General features: G+C 49.5%; 1 long non-coding RNA gene across 2 annotated transcripts in view; it reads left to right on the forward strand.

The window, feature by feature from the left end:
• The first annotated feature begins 2,729 nt into the window (after positions 1-2,729).
• The window catches only part of LOC141372850 (uncharacterized), a 24,129-nt gene continuing 8,294 nt past the window's right edge, over positions 2,730-18,564 (forward strand). The window contains exons 1-2 of one of the 2 annotated variants that reach the window (XR_012378352.1): positions 2,730-2,828; positions 16,242-16,754. This is a non-coding gene — a long non-coding RNA (uncharacterized lncRNA). The remainder of the gene's footprint in view (positions 2,829-16,241; positions 16,755-18,564) is intronic. The other variant, XR_012378353.1, reaches the window with a different exon arrangement.

An 18,564-nucleotide genomic window follows, 5' to 3' on the forward strand; every position in this document is an offset into this window, starting at 1 on the left:
GGGCGTGAGAAGGGAGAAGGCACAGACACAGAGTCGCTGTGGGATTCCTTTTACGAGAAGAGCAAAGAAGGCGGATGGTGGAGGGGGCGGCAGGAGTCTGGGTAACAGCTCAGCGGGGACGGTGGGTACTGACCCGGCAGGGGAGCCGGGGTGTCTCTGGGGAGCGGGGAAGGTTCTGTCTGGATCTGGTGGTGGCTTCCGGGGGGTATACACGTGCGGCGTCGCTGCACACGGACTGAGGATGTGTGCGCTCTGTGCATCTCCCTCAGTCATGGGTGTTGCTCGGTCCAGCAGCAATAAGAGCCAGTGTCCGTCCACGGCAGCAAAACCCACCATTTGAGCCCAGTTAGTGGTCTTCCCTGTGTGATAACAGCATTCATTCTTCCCAATGCGTGTTCATCTCCAACTACCCATTTTAGCCACGAGGGAACGCAGAGTGCTTGTTGAGCAGGGTAGCCAGACCCACGTGGGTCTGCCCTACCCTGTTGGGTGTCCGCTTGCTGGGCTCACCTAGTGTCACCTAGTGTCCTCTCTCTGATGTCAGTTTCTCCTCTGGGACTCCCTGGGACAGGGAGGACGTCTCCCTTCCTTTCATGGTATTTTCAGACTGCTGAATCTTGCGGGGAGCCCCCTCAGCCTGGTCTCACCGCCTTGGGACCTGGTGCCCACCTGGGCTCTCACTGGGACCCCTGTGATTGTTCTGGAACCTCGAGACCTTCCGGGGCAACAGACTTCTATTCTCTGCAGGCCCTTTGCCGCTCACTCCCTTTTAGTCATTCAACAAACATTTCCTGAGGGCTTATGAAGCCCAGAAATGGAGGGCACAGGGGAGGACAAGCCAGTGAAGGCCCCCGCTCTCATGGGCCCGAGCACAGACAAGCGAGATGGTCATGATCTCTGCCAAGGCATCTGCCAAGTAAGAATGAATGAATGAAGGGCACCTGGGTGGTCCGGGAGCCCGCCCGCCTCACGACCCTCCCCTCATTTCATCTTAAGGATCCACTCAGCCATAGGAGGAAGGGAGAATTTGCCCTTTTGGCAGAGAGGTAGGGTGGGGTAAATAGGACCCCAGGCCAGCAAAGCCAGGCTTAGCTGCCCTGCAAAAATCAGGTCCCTTGGGGCGCCTGGGTGGCTCAGTCGTTAAGCGTCTGCCTTCGGCTCAGGTCATGATCCCAGGGTCCTGGGATCGAGCCCCGCATCGGGCTCCCTGTTAGGCAGGAAGCCTGCTTCTCCCTCTCCCACTCCCCCTGCTTGTGTTCCCTCTCTCGCTGTGTTTCTCTGTCAAATAAATAAATAAAATCTTTAAAAAAAAAAAAAAAAAGAATCAGGTCCCTTCCCTCCTGAAGCCCCCCGCACAGCCATCCGGCCTCCCCACCTGCCCGTAGGGAAACCACTGGCCATCTGCACAGTGCTTATCTTAAGCAGTCTGGAAGAACAGGACACAGAAGGTTTGGTTTTGTTTTGTTTAAGTTTTTATTTTAATCCCAGTTAACATAGTTATATTGGCTTCAGGTGTATGACACGGTGATTAAACACTTCCATACAACTTCGGGGCTCATCACCACAGGTGCCCTCCTTACTCCCCACCCCCCATGTCCCCCATTGCCCCCACCTCGCCTCTGATAACCAGCTTATAATCCGCTTATTCTCTATTCAGAGTCTGTTTCTTGGTCCCAGTCGGTGGGAATGCAAACGGGTGCAGCTACTCTGGAAAAACAGCATGGAGTTTCCTCAAAAAGCTAAAAATAGAGCTACCCTGGGATCCAGCAACCGCACCACTGGGTATTTACCCAAAGCCTACAAAAACACTAATTCAAAGGGATACATGCACCCCTATGTTTATAGCAGCATTATTCACAATACAGAAGGTGTTGTTTATGCCCGTTTTGCAGACGTAGAAACAGGAGCTCAGAGAGCCCGGAGCTCGGCCAGGGTCACTAGAGCCAGAAGGCAGGCCGGGCACCCAACACCCACGTGCCTTGGGATAAAAATTACAGGTCTATCTCCCCCACGGAACTGTGGGCTCCGGGGGGGGAGGGGCAGGGTTTGAGTCCCTGAACCCCAAGAGGGCCCTTAGCTCCTGCCTGCAAACCTGGGCCTTTTTCTCCATGGGGGCTGCAGGAGCAGAGGAGGAAGATGGCACAGAAAGCCACCTTCCTCCCCCCCTTCCTGCCTGCTCAGTCGGACGTGCTGCCCTTCACACCCCTCCCAGGAATCCCTCAAGGCCAAGAAGTGACTCAGCTCCTCACCAGATGCAGGGCCTTGAGCAGGGGTGGGACGCAGGGGCAGGGCGGCCCCTCCCTCCTGAGCGACAGGCGCGGGGGGGGGGGGGGGGGGGGGGGCTCACCTGCAAGGCCTTTGTTTCTCCTTCCCGCACCTGCTGCCTCCGGTTCCTTCCACTTTCCGAGGGGGACCCCGCTCCTCTGTCCTGTCCGACATCTGACCAACTCCCTCACTCCCTGGGTATTAAGGCAACCCCAGTGGTTTGCTGTGCTGAAAGCACCATACAAGCCACTTCCTATAATCCTCTCTGCAAACCTCCCAGGCCGGGAGGGTGGGAGAACAGGTTCAAACTGGGGCCGTAGCTTGTGCAAGGAGCTGACATTCGAACCCAGCTCGGCCTGACCGCAAGACCACTGCGTGCTTTCCCCCACATTGTCACACTGAGTGCGGCTGGGTGGAGCCTTTGGGGACCGTTGACAGAGACCACTCCCTTTTGTCCATTTACAGACAGGAAGACAGACACAGAGAAGGAAATAACTGGTGGGGAGAAAAGAGATGCCATGATGCCAAGACGGACCACGACTCCCTCTCTGCTCCTTCCCAGGGTGAGCACTGTGGCTTACAGGGGCAGGGTCCACCCAGGAAAGTGTGGCGAATGAATGAATGAATGAATGAATGAGGTGCTGGCCCCACACTGTCAATATTACAGCCACTGGCCACATGTGGCTTTTGAATACTTGATGTGTGTGACCAGTACCACTGAGGAACTGAGATTGTACTTGTGATTTCATTTTAATTAGTTGAAATTTAAATTTAAAAATCTATTCTCTGGGACGCCCGGGTGGCTCAGTTGGTTAAGCATCTGACTCTTGATTTTGGCTCAGGTCATGATCTCGGGATCCTGGGATTGAGCCCCCAGTCGGCTCAGTGCGCAGTGAGGAGTCTGTGTGAGATCCTCTTTCTCCCTCTGCCCCTCCCCCCGACTCCGAGCTCAGCTCAGTCTGTCTTGCAAATGAATAAATCTTGAAAAAAAATTTTTAAACGATTCTCAGTTCAGATATTGGAAAACTTTTGAGTGTGTTTGGAACAAATTGGGCGTGTGAATCCACTTTTCAACTGCAGATTTTCTGAGCTCTGATTACAGAGGGAGTGTGTCTAATGAAGATTTAGCTTCCAGACTGACCTACGTTAGCAGTGTGACATGCACGGTAGCCTTCAAGGACTTAGTACGAGAAAAGCACATAAAAATCTCAATTTTTATATTAGTTACATCTTGAAATAATGTTGGAGATATTGGATTAAAGAAAAATATGGAATTTGAGTTAATTCCATTTGCTTCTTTTCATTGTTTAAACGTGCTTCCTAGAATGTTTTACGTATTAAATTACAGGCGTGCCTCGCATGATAGTTACATTACCCAGGGGTATGCCGGGGAGTGCGGTGGTCTGGATAATCTCAAACCTTTTCCAAAGCACTTTGCCTCTTTAATATGATCTGATCCTTACAACCGTTCTGTGTAAACTGAGGCACACATACTCGGACAACCAATGGGTGGCAGGTCTGGGCCTGGATCCCAGGTCCCCTGATCTCTGCCATCAGGGTGTCTTAGGTAACATGAGACAGAGGTGACCCCAACAGCCTGATGCTGGGGGGACAGCCTGTGGAAAACCAGGCCATCCCACACGCAGCTGGTGTGGTTCAGGACACGCAGAATCGTTCTTGCCATGCTTGAATACCCGCAGAGAGCTCCAAAATCACTTCCCAGAAACTACAATGATCTGGAGCAAAACCTAGCAAACTCCAACCCACAGGCCGAATCCGACCCCATGCCTGTTTTCATAGGACCCACCAGCTAAGAATAGTTTTTACATTTTCAAGCGGTAGAAAAAAGATCAAAAAAAGAAGAATATTTTCGCGACAGAGGAAAAGGACGTAAAATTCAAATTTTAGTATCTAGAAATAAAGTTTTATTGGAATACAGCCACACTCATTCATTTACATATTGTCTATGGCAGCTTCAAGCTACGGAGGCAAAGTTGAGGGGTTGCCATGGAGACCGTGGGGCAGGCAAAGCCTGAGATACTTACTATCTGACTCCTGACAAAGCTCTCTGCCCCCTGGTCTAGAGCTGACTTTTCAGATGACTCACTGGCTTTGGAATATTTTGTATTTTTCTTTCTTTTTTCTAAAGGTCACTGCCTCCAAAGAGCAAGATGATTTAGAAAACCAAACAGAATGAATAGACAATTTCTTTAGCTTGGCACAGCTGGAAGGGCAGGGCACAGACGAGCAGATAGCCCTCTGCCCTGGTTCTTCAGGGTCTGCTCAGGGGAAGGGCATGCCGGCGTAGAGGTGGGTTCAGTGCCAACCTCCCTCCCCCTGACATGCTAACCTGCAGAGATGTAGTTGAAAACAAATCTCCGAGGGGCACCCGGGTGGCTCAGTCGGTTAAGCCTCTGACTCTTGATTTCTGCTCCGGTCATGATCTCAGGGTTGTGAGATCGAGCCCCGTCAAGACCAGGGGGTCAGCAGGGGTAGTGTCTTCTGAGGCCTCTCCCGCAGATGCTGTCTTCTCCCTGGGTTCTTCATGCTCTTCCCTCCATCCTTGCCCCTGTGATAATCCCCTCTTCTTCTAAGGACACCAGCCTTATTAGATCTAGGCCCACCCGAGTGACCTCACTGTAACTTAATCCCTGCCTGGAAGACCCCGTCTCCAAATACAGTCACATTCTGAGGCCTTGGGGGTTAGGACTTCAACACAGGAATTTGGGGGACACACAATTCAGCCCATGACTCTTATTTCATGGGGTGCTGAGAGCACTGAATGAAATCAGGAGCACTTCACACGGTTTCTGGAATATGAGGGAGTCTTTAGTAAACGGTAGCTCCAATTTTCGTTAACAGTTATTACTGTCGGGGCACCTGGGTGGCTCAGTCGGTTAAGTGCCTGCCTCCGGCTCAGGTCATGATCCCGGTCTCCTGGGATCAAGTCCCACATCGGGCTCCCTGCTCAGCGGGGAGTCTGCTTCTCCCTCTGCCTTCCATTCACCCTGCTTGTGCTCTCTCTCTCTCTCTCTCTGACAAATAAGTAAATAAAATCTTAAAAAAAACAAACAAACAATCATTACCGTTGCTGTCACACGGGAGCTACCCCAGTGTGTGTGGATAGCACTGGAGGGCCTTCCTCAGGGTTGGAGTGTCTCTTTAGCGGCTTCCAAGTGTCCCCACTGGGTACAGCACCCCCTTGGAAAGCTTGTTGGCTACCCAACTCCAGGCGGCCCCATCACACTGTTGTTACTCTCTGTATATTGATGAAGACAACTTTTCTGGCAGACGTCAGAGGAAAAGGCCCCTTTTCTTAAGTCCCCACCCAAGATGCAGGGCAGCCTAGGGCAATGCTGCCTCTGACCCTAACAGAATTCGGTCAAAAAACACAGGGCAGAGAACAGAGCCTGGCACACGGTGACACTCAAGATGCTCGTGTTGGATAAACGCATGAAAAGAACACTTCTCCCTGGTGTTATGCTAGAAAGTAGACCGCAGGAAGGCAGGGGCATTTTTCTGCCTCTGTCACTGATGTGTTCCCGGCCCCTACACACTTTCGGGCACACAGTAGGTGCTCAGTAAATATTTGTCAAATACTTGTTGAATGAAACAAATGAACTCGTTATGCAGTCATTCTGTCTCTCCTTGCGGTTTTACAAGTCTTCAGCACATGCCGATGACACTCAGAGTGGGGATACAGCTGTATTTATTGAGCACACCTACTGTGTGCAGGCTGCTTCCTCGTTCAGTGCAGCCTCTACTCTTTCCTACCCTAGTTCTCACCATCACAGCCCCCTGGGTGGATTGTGTGCTGGAAGGAGAATGAACTCTCAGTCAGATCCAGCCACTTTAGTGGTGCTGTGCTGGGAGTAGTAGATTAAAGGCTCAGCCGCCTGTCTGGCACATGGTAGGCACTCAATAAATATCATGATCCCCCCACCCCCACCCCAAGATGGTTGGCGTAATTCTCTCCATTCCAGCTATGGCTCCACTGTTTGCCCCTGGGCTTCCGAGGTGAAGGAAGAGAGAAGAGGGTATCGAGAGCAGAACTGAGGAAGCGAAGTGAAAAGCCCCACCCAGGCTGTGCCTCAGGGCCCGATGTTTCTCAGCCTCTCTGATGAGGGTTTGGAGAAAAGGGCAGCTGCCTTCGCCCTCACTGACTCAGGGCTGTGTCAGGCCTCAGCACCACACCCCGCCCAGAGCCCCCACACTGCAGCCAGAGGTCACAGGTGGCTTGGAGAAGCCATGCCCCATGATAAATGTGGAGCCGCCCAGAGCTGCAGGCCTGGAGGAAGCGCTGGGCACCCAGGGCCCAGAGCTGAATGGGCCCTTTCTCTTTCTGTAACAAATGCACGCCTTGTTTGTAGGTTCCTGTGTTTGTTTCCCCAGGCTGTTTCTGTTCTCCTTCTTCTCCCACTAGGTTCAGCCTCGGGCAGGCACCTCCAAGAGCCCCGGCTTCCAGAATTTCTAGAGCATTGCTCATCTCCTTCCAGGCTCGGGGGTCCAAGAGGAAGGGAGGTCTTTACCCTTTGCCAGTTGATTTGGAAAGACAAAATCTGTCCAAGGAGGGAGGACGGGACCTTGGGAATCTCTTACCAAGGCCCGGGTGCCAGGCTGGAGGGTTGGCACGAATTCTCAGGTCAGCCTTGCCAGCACACTTAGCCACACGACAGATTATGTCACCACCCTGCTTAAAAGCCTTCAAGGCTCAGCTTTGCCTGCCAGAGGAGGAGATCGAGGCTCAGAGAGCTCACTGCCTCTCCAGCGATGGTGGCTGAATTCGAACCCAGACCCATCTGCCCTTCTGCCCCCAGCCTTGGCTTAGGACTCAGCTTCTGCACCATCCCGTTCAGCCCCCAGCTCCCTTGGTCTTTTATTCGCTCCCACTTCCCAGACACTTAAACTCTCCCAAGCTCCCTGGGTCTTGCTTCCAGCTGCTGTAAAACCGAGGGGGCAAAACCACGAGCTACCCCAGCGCGTGCGGTCAGGATGAAATGACTCCCCTCGGAGGAAGCACTTGGGCCGTGTTTGGGCACTAGAGTCCAGCTCTCCGCAGTTCCTCATCCTCAGCGGGTCGTTCCTGTGTTGTCCGTTTTGCAGATGGGGGGCCACAGAAAGGGGAGAGACTAGGGCACCAGTCCGAGGGTACCATACCACTAGAAATGGAAGCTGGTGTGGGAGTTAGCACCTTCTTGCAGCTGCACCCCACTGGGGCACCTCCACAAGGAGGTGGAGGCCAGGACTAGCATCAGGATTTGCAAAGCCACAGAAGGCAGAGGAAGGCTGCGTGTGGGGGCCTTTCAAAGGAAGAGCTGATGTCCGTGCTTGGCTTGTGGACCTTGAAGAACTTCGCTAGAACCCCAGTGTCCGCACCTGTCCCCCTCTTTCTGGATTTCCCTGCAAAACCCATGCACCAAGCGTCCCTGAAAGTAACTCAGATGCCGCAGGTCATTCTGAAGTTGAGTGTGCTGATATGCCCTGGGCAGCAGCCAATGCTAGAAACTTCCCCTACATTTCTCTTGAGTCTCCTCCCCAGGTTTCCATAGAGGGCCAGCCTCACCGACGCCAACCAGCTTCTCCCACAAGGCGCCTCCCCAGTCCCTTCCCCTCCGTCCCCTACTGGGCTGTGCAAAGCTAAAGGCCTCCAGATTAAGGCAGACCCACCAAAGCAAGGCGACTCCCGTCCTTGCTTGTACCCACGCCCTGAGCGCTCAGTCAGACTCAGAGAGATGCTGGCGGAGAAGGCCATCTTCTTCAACCAGGCGGGGTCGCCCCAGGGGAATCTGCATGTGCAAGAACCTCCTTCTGGGGTAACAGCCACCAGAGAGGGTGGAGATTCACATGACCGGGACTAGACAGGTTGGCATAAAGCACCCCGGGAGCAGTCCTTGGATCTCCACTTGTGTTGTGAGGGTTCTGGGTGAGTCACTGAACCTTGGTGAGGCTCAGTGTCCTTCTTTGGGAAAGGAGAGCCCTGGGATTCCAGGCTCAATTCACCATATTTCCCCCCAGACCGCAAACATCTCAGAGCTGGGACGGTGCCTCTAGCACCTGTCCACCCCCAGGGCCCCGGGCCATCTGGGTACGGGCACTCTAGAGCTGGCAGTTATGCCAAGCACTCCAGGTATTTCTCCTACTTTTAACTCACTGGCATAGTTATCTCCACTTTACCCACAAGAAATTTGAGGGGAGTCAGCTTGCTCCAGTCACTGAGTTAGTAAATGATGGAACCACAACTCACAGCCAGGCAACCAACTCCAGCACCTTCCAGCTCACCCACCAAGCTGCCACGGGCCATATGTGCCGAGTAACTGCTCACAGAACTGGCCAGAATGCTCACCCAGGCTGTTGAGAGAATATGCAAACAAGTTAATGTAAGGCTGGTATACAGCAGGAGCTCAGTAAGGCCAATGTGCTTGAGATAAAGTCACGCATAACCCAAATCCCAAGATATTCAATAAATGCATCAAGTTCAAGTGTTCTGAGTTAGCCCTGGAGGCACAGCGAATCCGGTCCAATAACGTCATCCCCGCTGAGAAGATGGTTGTTTGCCTCACTAACTGGTGTTTTGTCTGAGGCTGAGGACGCACCATCAATGCAGCTGAAGATAAAGGTTGAATCCTGGCTGCACTCACTTGTTTCCAATGAGTTGTTTTCCAATTAACCATTGGTTCGCTCAAATTCCATCTTGGGGGCTCCTCTTGGGGTGCGGGACTGAGCATGGGTCTGGGAACCCTTTGGGGCAGCCTGAGGGGTCGCCCTGACCCTCTGAGCACTGCCCCCCCCCCCAGCCGCCACGAAGCAGCCACGTTTTCTGGAAGTGGCTTTTGCCTGGAGGGATGGGTAAGATGCCTTCTCCCACCCGTGAAGGACTTGCAGGCTACAGGGGGAGGAAATATGAACACAACTGTTACCATGTCCCAGATGATGACATGGGGCCAGGGCAGCACCTGGCCCGAGTTCCCACAGCAGGTGAGGAATGAAGCTGGGATTCAGGTCAGGCTGACTCCCTCCCACATTCCCAAGCAAGTGCACAAAACGCACTGTGGCAGAAATGCCAGCCGGGTGCCAATAGTCAATGGGCTTTGGAGGGGAGGAAGTTCCAACTTGTTCTCGCAGCTTCCAGAGGGCAGGACTAGTCCCTTATTGGAATTTTTAGGGGACAAACCAAAACCCAATATGGAGAAAGCTCTCCGTTGAGGGTGTTCCTATTTCCCCGAGGAACACTTATATTTCCAGGACAAAACTGTATCTCCGGTAAGATATAGAGACCAACAGTTGAGCCTCAAGGTGGTGCAGGACAGAGGAATGCAGTATCTTCTTTTTATGTTTGTTTCTGTCCTGTTTAGAATTGAAAGTGCTTCCAGGAAGATACCCATGGTGCTCATGTTTCCCCACACAGCAGGCAGCAGACAGCATCTTGGCTGCAATGCTATTATTCTGTAGGTTTCCCTCCATGATTCCCTCATAAATTCACGTGGATGAAAATCTGGGAGGAGCCCAGTGTTTGTGTAAGACTCTGATCTTGTCCTTTTCAGTCTCACGAAAGCAGACTTGTTAGGAAACAGAGGAAAAGAAACGAAAATGCATTCTTTATTTTTCACCTGCTTGTCTTTGTCTGAATGTTTGCGTGAAAATTAGCAAGAGCAACAAAAAGAAAAGAGAAGAGAAGAAAGATTCGCGGTGCCGGGAAATGAATACGTCCTAGAGGGGAAAACGGTTGGTGCCGTACGCCTGCCCGCGGGATGACGTCATCAGAGATCTGACGGTTCAAGAGGTGTCAGTGTTCACTGTCCTGTCCTCGCCCTAATGATCTGGCTAGGGGATCGCCTCCCTTTCAAATCTAGCGTTCTAGAATCATACATGAGTTGGGGGGTTTTTCGTTTGTTTTTAAATCCTCCTTCCTGAAAGGGGCCTTACAGATTGCGGCACGGAATTTATAATCACACCCCTGCATTCCAATCCTGACTCTGCTCCTTGGTGACAATGAGACTTTCGGAAATTTGTGTCATCCCTCTGCATCTTGGACTCCTCTCCTTGCAAAGGGGAAGGGTGGTCACATTCCACCTCAGGGGGCACCGTGAGGATGAAATGAGCTGACATGTGAAATGCCTGATAGGCTCATGGTGTGTACTAAGAAAAGTTAGTTCCACCCTTCTCTCTTAAAAACCTTTCTTAATTGGATTTTTAAAATTGTAAAGCAGGGGCGCCTGGGTGGCTCAGCCGTTAAGCGTCTGCCTTCGGCTCAGGTCATGATCCCGGGGTCCTGGGATCGAGCCCCGCATCGGGCTCCCTGCTCGGCGGGAAGCCTGCTTCTCCCTCTCCCACTCCCCCTGCTCCCGCTAACTCTCTCTCTCTGTCAAATAAATAAAGAAGTATTTTAAAAAATAAATAAAATAAAATTGCAAAGCGATGCATTCTCATTACATTTTGTCAAATAATACAGAAGTCCATTGTTTAAGTTAATCATCCTGTGGCAGTGACCACTACTTGGCTACCCAATATCCATTCTCCATATGCATCTTAGTATTTTCTTATGTTATTAGAGCTGCCCAATATAATAAAATATAATATGATACAATATAACATAAGGCAATTATTGTGGCCAGCTAGAAGACTACATTGCCCAGCCTCCTTTGCAATTAGGTATGGTTGGTGGGACTTCTGAGATAGCGCCCTGAAAGAGGCATAAACAGCTTCCTCCATGTTCCTACCTGGCGACTGCTAGGGCACCAGCCGCCGTCTTTGACCACACGGTGGCCTTCAGGAGAGACCACTAGTCAAGGATGGTGAAGCAGGAAGATAGAGCCTGCACTGATGACCAACTGGTTACCACCACATTAGTTCTGGGCCATCTATTTCTGAACTTCCTTTTGTGAGAGAAAACTAAACCTCCTATTTACCTACGCCCCTGTTTGTTGTGGTGGTGGTGGTGGTTGTGGTTGGTTGTGTTTTCCATCATGTGGTCTTGGGTCTAATTACAGCTGAAAATGCTTCCTCCCCTTCTGGTCTCACCTCTTGACATGACTGGTGTTAAGAATCACACTTTCCCACAAGTTTCCTTATGCTCATAGCAAAGATAGATTTATGTGGGCATGCATATAATCGGTATCATGCTGTATGTCACACTTAGTAATTGCTTATAAATGTATGTCAAGGTCAAATTTCCCAGGCCAGGGCACACAAATCTCTAACATAATCTTTCTAATATGAAGCTCTTAAAGTGTAGTATGGATATATTGTAATTTATTTAAGAATTCTCCCGTTGATATACCGAGGAGGATTGTAGTTGTTGTTTTTCAAGTAGTATAAACTCTGGTGCAACGGGCATCTGGTATAAATACCCTTGCATTACACTTGTGGTTTTTAGCAAAGCCTGCCACAGTGGGATGATGAGGTCCTTCCTGTCCTTTCTAAGGCTCCCACACTTCTTCCTTTTAAGGATGAAGCAGGAGAGACTCTGAAAGCTGATGTGCCAGAGATAACAAAGATGACAATGCTTCTAGAATCCTCCCAATGCTAACCCAAACCTTACACTCCTATTTATCCAGTGTTTGGTGGCAGCAAATATTTGTTGAAGGAATATCCAAATAATCTTTATAGAAATAGTTCTCCACCAGTCTCTGCTTGAACGTCTCTGGTGGCAGGGAACTCACTACCTTTCTTTTCATCTTTGGAGAACATCGGCAACTAGAATGTTCTTTATTACATTGTGTTGCAATCTGATTCCATGAAAAAAAAATTTTTTTATAAGGACACTTTTAATCATGACTTCTGGTAATCACGACTATGAAACTTCTACTTGCTGGTCTCAGTTCTGACTCCTGGGGTCCTGGAGAGCTGGTCTAATTCCTCAAAGAACAGGTGGGACTCACCAAGGCAGGCACAAGAAAGGCATTCAGTGTTATCTTTTTTTTTTTTAGATTTTATTTATTTATTTATGAGAGACGGGGGGGAGAGAGAGAGAGAGAGAGAGAGAGAAGCAGAGGGAGAAGCAGGCTCCCAAGGAGCAGGGAGCCGGATGCGGGAATCGATCCCAGGACCCTGGGATCATGACCTGTGCCGAAGGCAGACGCTTAACCATCTGAGCCACCCAGGTGCCCGGCATTCAGTGTTATCTATTTGGGGCTCTTTACACTCACATATGGAGAATATGCCGTCTATCAGGCAAGGAGCATGACTTTGAGGATACAAAGAAGAACACCATTGTTCCTGACCTGAAGAGGAACTCACAGGGTTGGGGGGGCATCCCACAGCAGTTTGGTTCCTCCCCTGACAAACTCAGCTTTGGAGGACCTGAAAAATCCCAATGATGGCCAAGGGGCATAGTTGGGAATGTTTGGGGTTAGAAGAGGAACACATGCAGTTGGGGTTGGGGACTCCTTTGGGAGAAGTAACTGGAAATAAAGTCGGCCAAGTAAGTGGGCAGCCTGTTTTCAACCAACGGAAGAAATCACTTTCTCTATAAATGTTGATTTATTTTTTCTGGAAAGCTTCCTTACTCACAAGCACACACATTCCCATGAGAATCTTCCCCACCTCCTCTTTCTCTCTTTCTTTCTCTCACATAGAAACAATATGTAGAGAAACAGGCCTAAAGAACACAATCTCCAGAAGCTTTGTCTGTCCTGATGGTCCAATGGACGCTGCTTGACTTGGTCATCACTAAGGGAGATCATAGCAAGTACCTCTCACTCTTGTAAATACTGGGTATTTCAGTAGCAAGTCAAAAGTTAAAATTAGTGGTTGAAATCTGTAGGAATTAAAGTCGAGACAACAAAGGGGTCAGGCCACCTTCTGGAGTAGAAAGAGCGTGGGGTCTAAAGCCAACAGGCTTTGTACTGGAATCCTACCTGTACTCATGGCGGGGGGTCATTGTACAGAGACCCCCCCCAGAGAATGACACTGCCCGTGTCATTCTCCTAGTCTCATTTCTTCCTGCAGAAGGAGGGTAGGGTGTTAACTACGTAAGTCCCCAAGAAAGTAAATACAATAAAATCAATAAAATGACCTCCATAAAGTGCCTGGCCCACTTCTGGCAGTAGTCAGTGCCTGCGGATCTCTCTCCCTCTCTTCGTATTTTCACTTGGCACAGCACGGGCACTGAGCATTCCCCTCATTCTTGCCTGGTGACTGAGAACGTGCAATACTCTTCAGAAGGTAAGATGTAAAGAAAGTGGATCAGAAAAGGCACAAGTCTATGTACAGCTTCAGGGGCCCAACACTTCCCTTGAGGTTTTGTTCAGATGCAATGATGCCTGGATGCCCTACGGAGTTACCAAGCCAATGGGTGTGGTCACAGATTGGGGTCTCCTACCCAGCGTCTGGCCTAACTGCACTTGCTGTAAGCCAGGGCATGGCAGGACAATTGCAATCAATGAAGAGGAAAGGAGTCTAAACTTGTCCTAGCTCTGCCTCTAACGGTCCGTGTGGCCTGAGCCAACTCGGTTAACCTCTCTGAGCATTTAGAACCTCTCGGAGAGTTCTAAAGCCCTCCCTACCTCCAGGAAGAATTCTTGTGCTATCCAGCCTGGATGTGAAATGCTTCATAACATTTGCTGGTGGTGAAGATGCAAGGGTTTCTTGGGGAGCAATTGTGCAGGCAGTCAGAATACCCAGTCCAAGGGGCCACTGGGGACTTGAGGTTTCCATCATTGCCTCAGGTGAGGAGGGGGATGCAGACGGCCATAGAGATAACACCGGTTGGGGGCTGGACTGCAGCCAGACTCCAGCTCACATCAGGCTGCACCTTTACCTTCCAAGATCTTGGTCTTGTTTTGGACCAGAATCCTGAGGTCGTGGGCCTGGCCTATCCCATGTCAGTGGTCAGTGACTAACAGCCTGACCCCTGCTTTGGTCAGGGTTGAAAGATATCTGCTCCCTGGGTTGAGTGTGGGTGACCAAGGACCTCCTCAGATTATCAGCTGATGTCTGCCACAGCGGGTCCCCAACCAGGACAGCAGCCCCAGCCCTTTCACTAAGATTCCCTGTTATCATCAAGACATTTTGTGAATTCCTGCACAATACTAATTATTGATTGGGAAACATTTTTATAACCTCATAGTGACTAACCTTCATTGAATACTTTATGTCAGGTGCTTGCTTGCATTATTTATCTCATTTTCTCTTCTTGCAGACTTTTAAATTAAGTGACACTTCCAAATAAATTTTGTGTGAGACAAGACTGGTTTAGTGTACATGCAATGCCAGGGCCGCATGTGGTTTTGGGTGCCCCCTTCATGCTCTAACTGAGTCTAAGAAACTGCAAGACAGCAGAACTAGTGATTGCATAGTGTATTAGTCTGGCTGCTATAACAGATAGCCCTAAAATAATCATGACGTAAAACAAAAATTTAAATTTGCTGATCATTCCCATATAAAGATCACTTGGGTAGGTGCTCTCCAGGGCTTGTATAGCAACTCCACAGTAATCAGAACTTGGGATTCTTCTACCTCATTGCCCTGCCCTTTTCCATAAGAAACCTACATCTCATGTTCCAAGAAGGCTGCTTTGGTTCCACCCATCACATTCTCATTCCATCTCATGAGCAGGGGAAAGAAGTTACACATAACATTTCCTCTCATATCTTGTTAACCAGAGTTTAGTCACCTGACCTAACTGCAAAGGACTCCAGGAAATGCACATTTTAGCTGGGTGTTCTTGTGGCCAGTAAAAAGTCTATATCACTCCAAAAGAAGAGAAAAATGGATATGGGAGAACAACCTGTATTTGTCACAGAGGTTAAGAACATGGACTCGAAGCCCCATCAACGTGACCTTAAACCCCAGCTCCATTCCTTCCCAGCTATGTGGCCTAAGGAAAGAGTATTAGTCATCTATTGCCATGTAACAAATGATCCAAAAACTTATCCTCTGAAAACAACAAATGTTTATTATTTCACGACTCCTGTGAATCAGGAATTTGATGGGGCAGGGATGGGTGGTAGCAGGGCAGTTTAGCTGTGTGATTCTGGCTCAAGGTCCCTTATGAGGTGAGGTCAAGACATTGGATGGAGTTATAATCACCAGGAGGTTTGACTGGGGCTTCCAGAATGGCTTGCTCCCATGGCTGTAGGTGGGAGCCCTCAGTTCCTTGCTACGTGCTTGTCTCCCTAGGGCTCCTGACTGTCCTCATGACATGGCAGGTGGCCTTTCCCAGAATGAGTGACCCAACAGAGTCAGCAAAGAGGAGGTCATGGTGCCTTTTAGGATCTACGCTTGGAAGTCTAACACCATCACTTCTGCCAGATCCTATCCATTAGATGCACTAAGTGCAGCCCACACTCAAGCGTTGGAGAATGATGCCCCACCTTTGAAGGAAGGAAGATAAAAGAATTTATGGACGTATTTTTAAATCACAACAGCAAGTTAGTCGTCCCTGCTAGCCAAAATGCCATTTTTCCATTTATAAAATAAGAGTAACATTCAACTCATAAGGCTGCAAGGGGATTTAACATGGACAATGCATGGAAAGCACCAGACACTTCATAAGCCCTCAGCAAGCATTAACTAGCATTGCCATTCCCTGACCTTCCCTCCTCTCCCAGGCAGACATGACCTTGTTCTCCCTTGGGACCATCGGTGGCCTGTGTGACACAGATGCTTCTGCAGCACCGTCGAGATCATGAGAGGAATGTGCTCCTGAAGATCACTCATGATTGTGAACATGTGTAATTAATCCAAGACCAATTCCACCAAGGGTGGTGATAAGCATTTCTGTTCTCCAGCTAAAGTAGCACAGGTACATAGCAGGAGCAAAAACACAATTTGTAGCTCACTCCACCCGCCAACTGGGAAATTATGTGATTGTTATGTGGTTGAATGGGGGTAGGGAATTTGAATTATTTCACATTTGGCACACTGACTGTGAATGTTTTGTGTATTTACATTGCGTGTCTTCAAAATCACAGAGTTCACTTTTGCTTAGAATGTGATAGTGTTGTAAGTGTTTATGGATTTGTTTCTGTCACTAGGTAACCTCCTTGAGGACAGAGATTGGGGGCCTCAATAAGGCAGTTCAGTTCTGGAATCCTCAATTTTCTTCATCTGTAAAATGTGGGTGATACCACCCACTCACAGAAGGTCTGTTCTGAAGCTCAGCAAGGGCTCAGTGGAGACAAAGCCCAGGTGGCCCAACATATGAGGAGTCAAGAGCAAAGGACAGAACTGAGGGGCAGAAAGAAGAGAGAAACCCTTCAGACGGGGAATCAGAAACTGGGGCCCAGCAAGACGTCAATGCTCCAGCAGGTCATGGGTGTGAGCAAGACCAGGAGCCAAAGGGAAGCCCTAGAGACAGGGGCTGGAAATGGAGACCCTGCTTGGCTTGAGCTGGAGGCCATCCATCTTCCAGCTGTTGGCAAGACACGAAGCTGGGCTTGTCATGGCCGAGAAGCCAGAGACTGGTAGAAACTGTAAAACCTCCTTTGGAAGTAGCTGCCTATGGTGCTGGCTCAGTCTTGGACATCTCCTTCTGGAATGTTCTGCAGGTGCAGTTGCAAACCCAGCATGTCCCAAGTGGGCCTCCTCAGTCTCACCTCTGCACAAACTGCCCATAGGACTGGCTTTGTCCTGTGTTATTTCCGGGATTAGCTGCTGACACCCCTCTCCCTGCCTCTTTACCCCTCATCCAATCAGATGTCACATCCTGTCCCATCTTTTTGTGCCTTGTCTCCTGAATTGGTCCTCTTTCCCTTCTCTCGCTGCCTTGCTGGCCCTGGCACCTCCTGCTCTGGCTCTATCCCCCAAAGGGTCCTCCTAATGGCAGCTTGGAGCACACCATTCACCTGCTCTAGGGCCTTCTGTGGCTTTCTCTGGCACACAGCCAGAAAGACGTGAAAAACCAGGAGGAAAAGCAGTTCTCGATTTACACTCCACGTCACAGATTGATCTGTACCTAGACTCAAACCATTTTAAACTCTACAGGCCAATTTCCTGGGGCTCCCCTCCTACACCCCCATTCAGCTCCATATCCTGCCAAAATCCAAATGGGATTAACCTTCTCAGCAGGAACCTTCCAAAAGCCCACACTCCAAATTCACCTTCCCTTTCCAGATCTTAGGAGCCCTTTGAACCTCTCTCATATACCTTATCACTACTCTCCTGTTAAATGGTTATTCACGTTACAGTTCCTTTCCACTTAACTAAAGAGCAAGGACTTTGGCTTCTTTACTTACATACACACGATATGTGTCAGGGCCAATACTCAAAATGTGTACCCATCCATAGGAATGCCCTGGCTAAAGAGAAGCTTTGGCCACTGCACTAATCATTCTTCCTTGTCACGTAGTGGAAACACAATAGGCCTTTAATCAATTTTAAGAAATAATTTATGTACAACTCAATAGCAAAAAATCCAAATAATCCCCTTAAAAAAAAATGGGCAGAGGATCTGAATAGACATGTTTCCAGACATACAGAAGGCTGACAGGTACATAGAAAGATTCTCCACATCACTCATCGTCAGGGAAATGCAATTCAAAACCACAATGAGATATCACTTCACACCTGTCAGAATGGGGATGTTAGGGTGGGGATTTGGGAATTATCAAAAAGACAGGAAATAACAAGTGTTGGCGAGGATGTGGAGAAAAAGGACCCTTGTGCACTAGTGGTAGGAATGCAAATTGGTGCAGCCACGATGAAAAATAGGATGGAGTTGCCTCAAAAATGTAAAAATAGAACTGTTGTGTGATCAAGCAGTTCCACTTCTGGGTATTTAACCTAAAGAAACAAAAAACACAGAATTGAAAAGATACCTGCACTCCCGTGTTCACTGCAGATTGTTTACTGTAGCCAAGACATGGACACAACCCAAATGTCCATCAGTGAATGAATGGATGAAGAAAATGTGGTCTATATACACAACAGAATATTATTCATCCATCAAAAGAAAGAAATATTGCCTTGTGACGACATGGGTGGAACTTGAGAGCATTTTTCTAAGTGAAATCAGACAGAGAAAGACGAATACTATGTGATCTTACTTAGATGTGCAATCTGAAAAGAAGACCCCCAAAACTCCTAGACACAGAGAACAACAGATTGGTGGTTGCCAGAGATGAGGTGGGGGTGGGCGGTAGGTGAAATGGGTAGAGATGGTCAAAAGGTACAAAGTTAGGGGCGCCTGGGTGGCTCAGTTGGTTAAGCAACTGCCTTCGGCTCAGGTCATGATCCCAGGGTCCTGGGATCGAGCCCCGCATCGGGCTCCCTGCTCGGCGGGAAGCCTGCTTCTCCCTCTCCCACTCCCCCTGCTTGTGTTCCCTCTCTCGCTGTCTCTCTCTCTCTCTCTCTCTCTCT

Source organism: Callorhinus ursinus, unplaced genomic scaffold, assembly GCF_003265705.2.
Source record: "Callorhinus ursinus isolate GAN/ISIS: 27379988/994484 unplaced genomic scaffold, GSC_fseal_2.0 scaffold5, whole genome shotgun sequence".
In the NCBI taxonomy this organism is placed as follows: domain Eukaryota; kingdom Metazoa; phylum Chordata; class Mammalia; order Carnivora; family Otariidae; genus Callorhinus; species Callorhinus ursinus.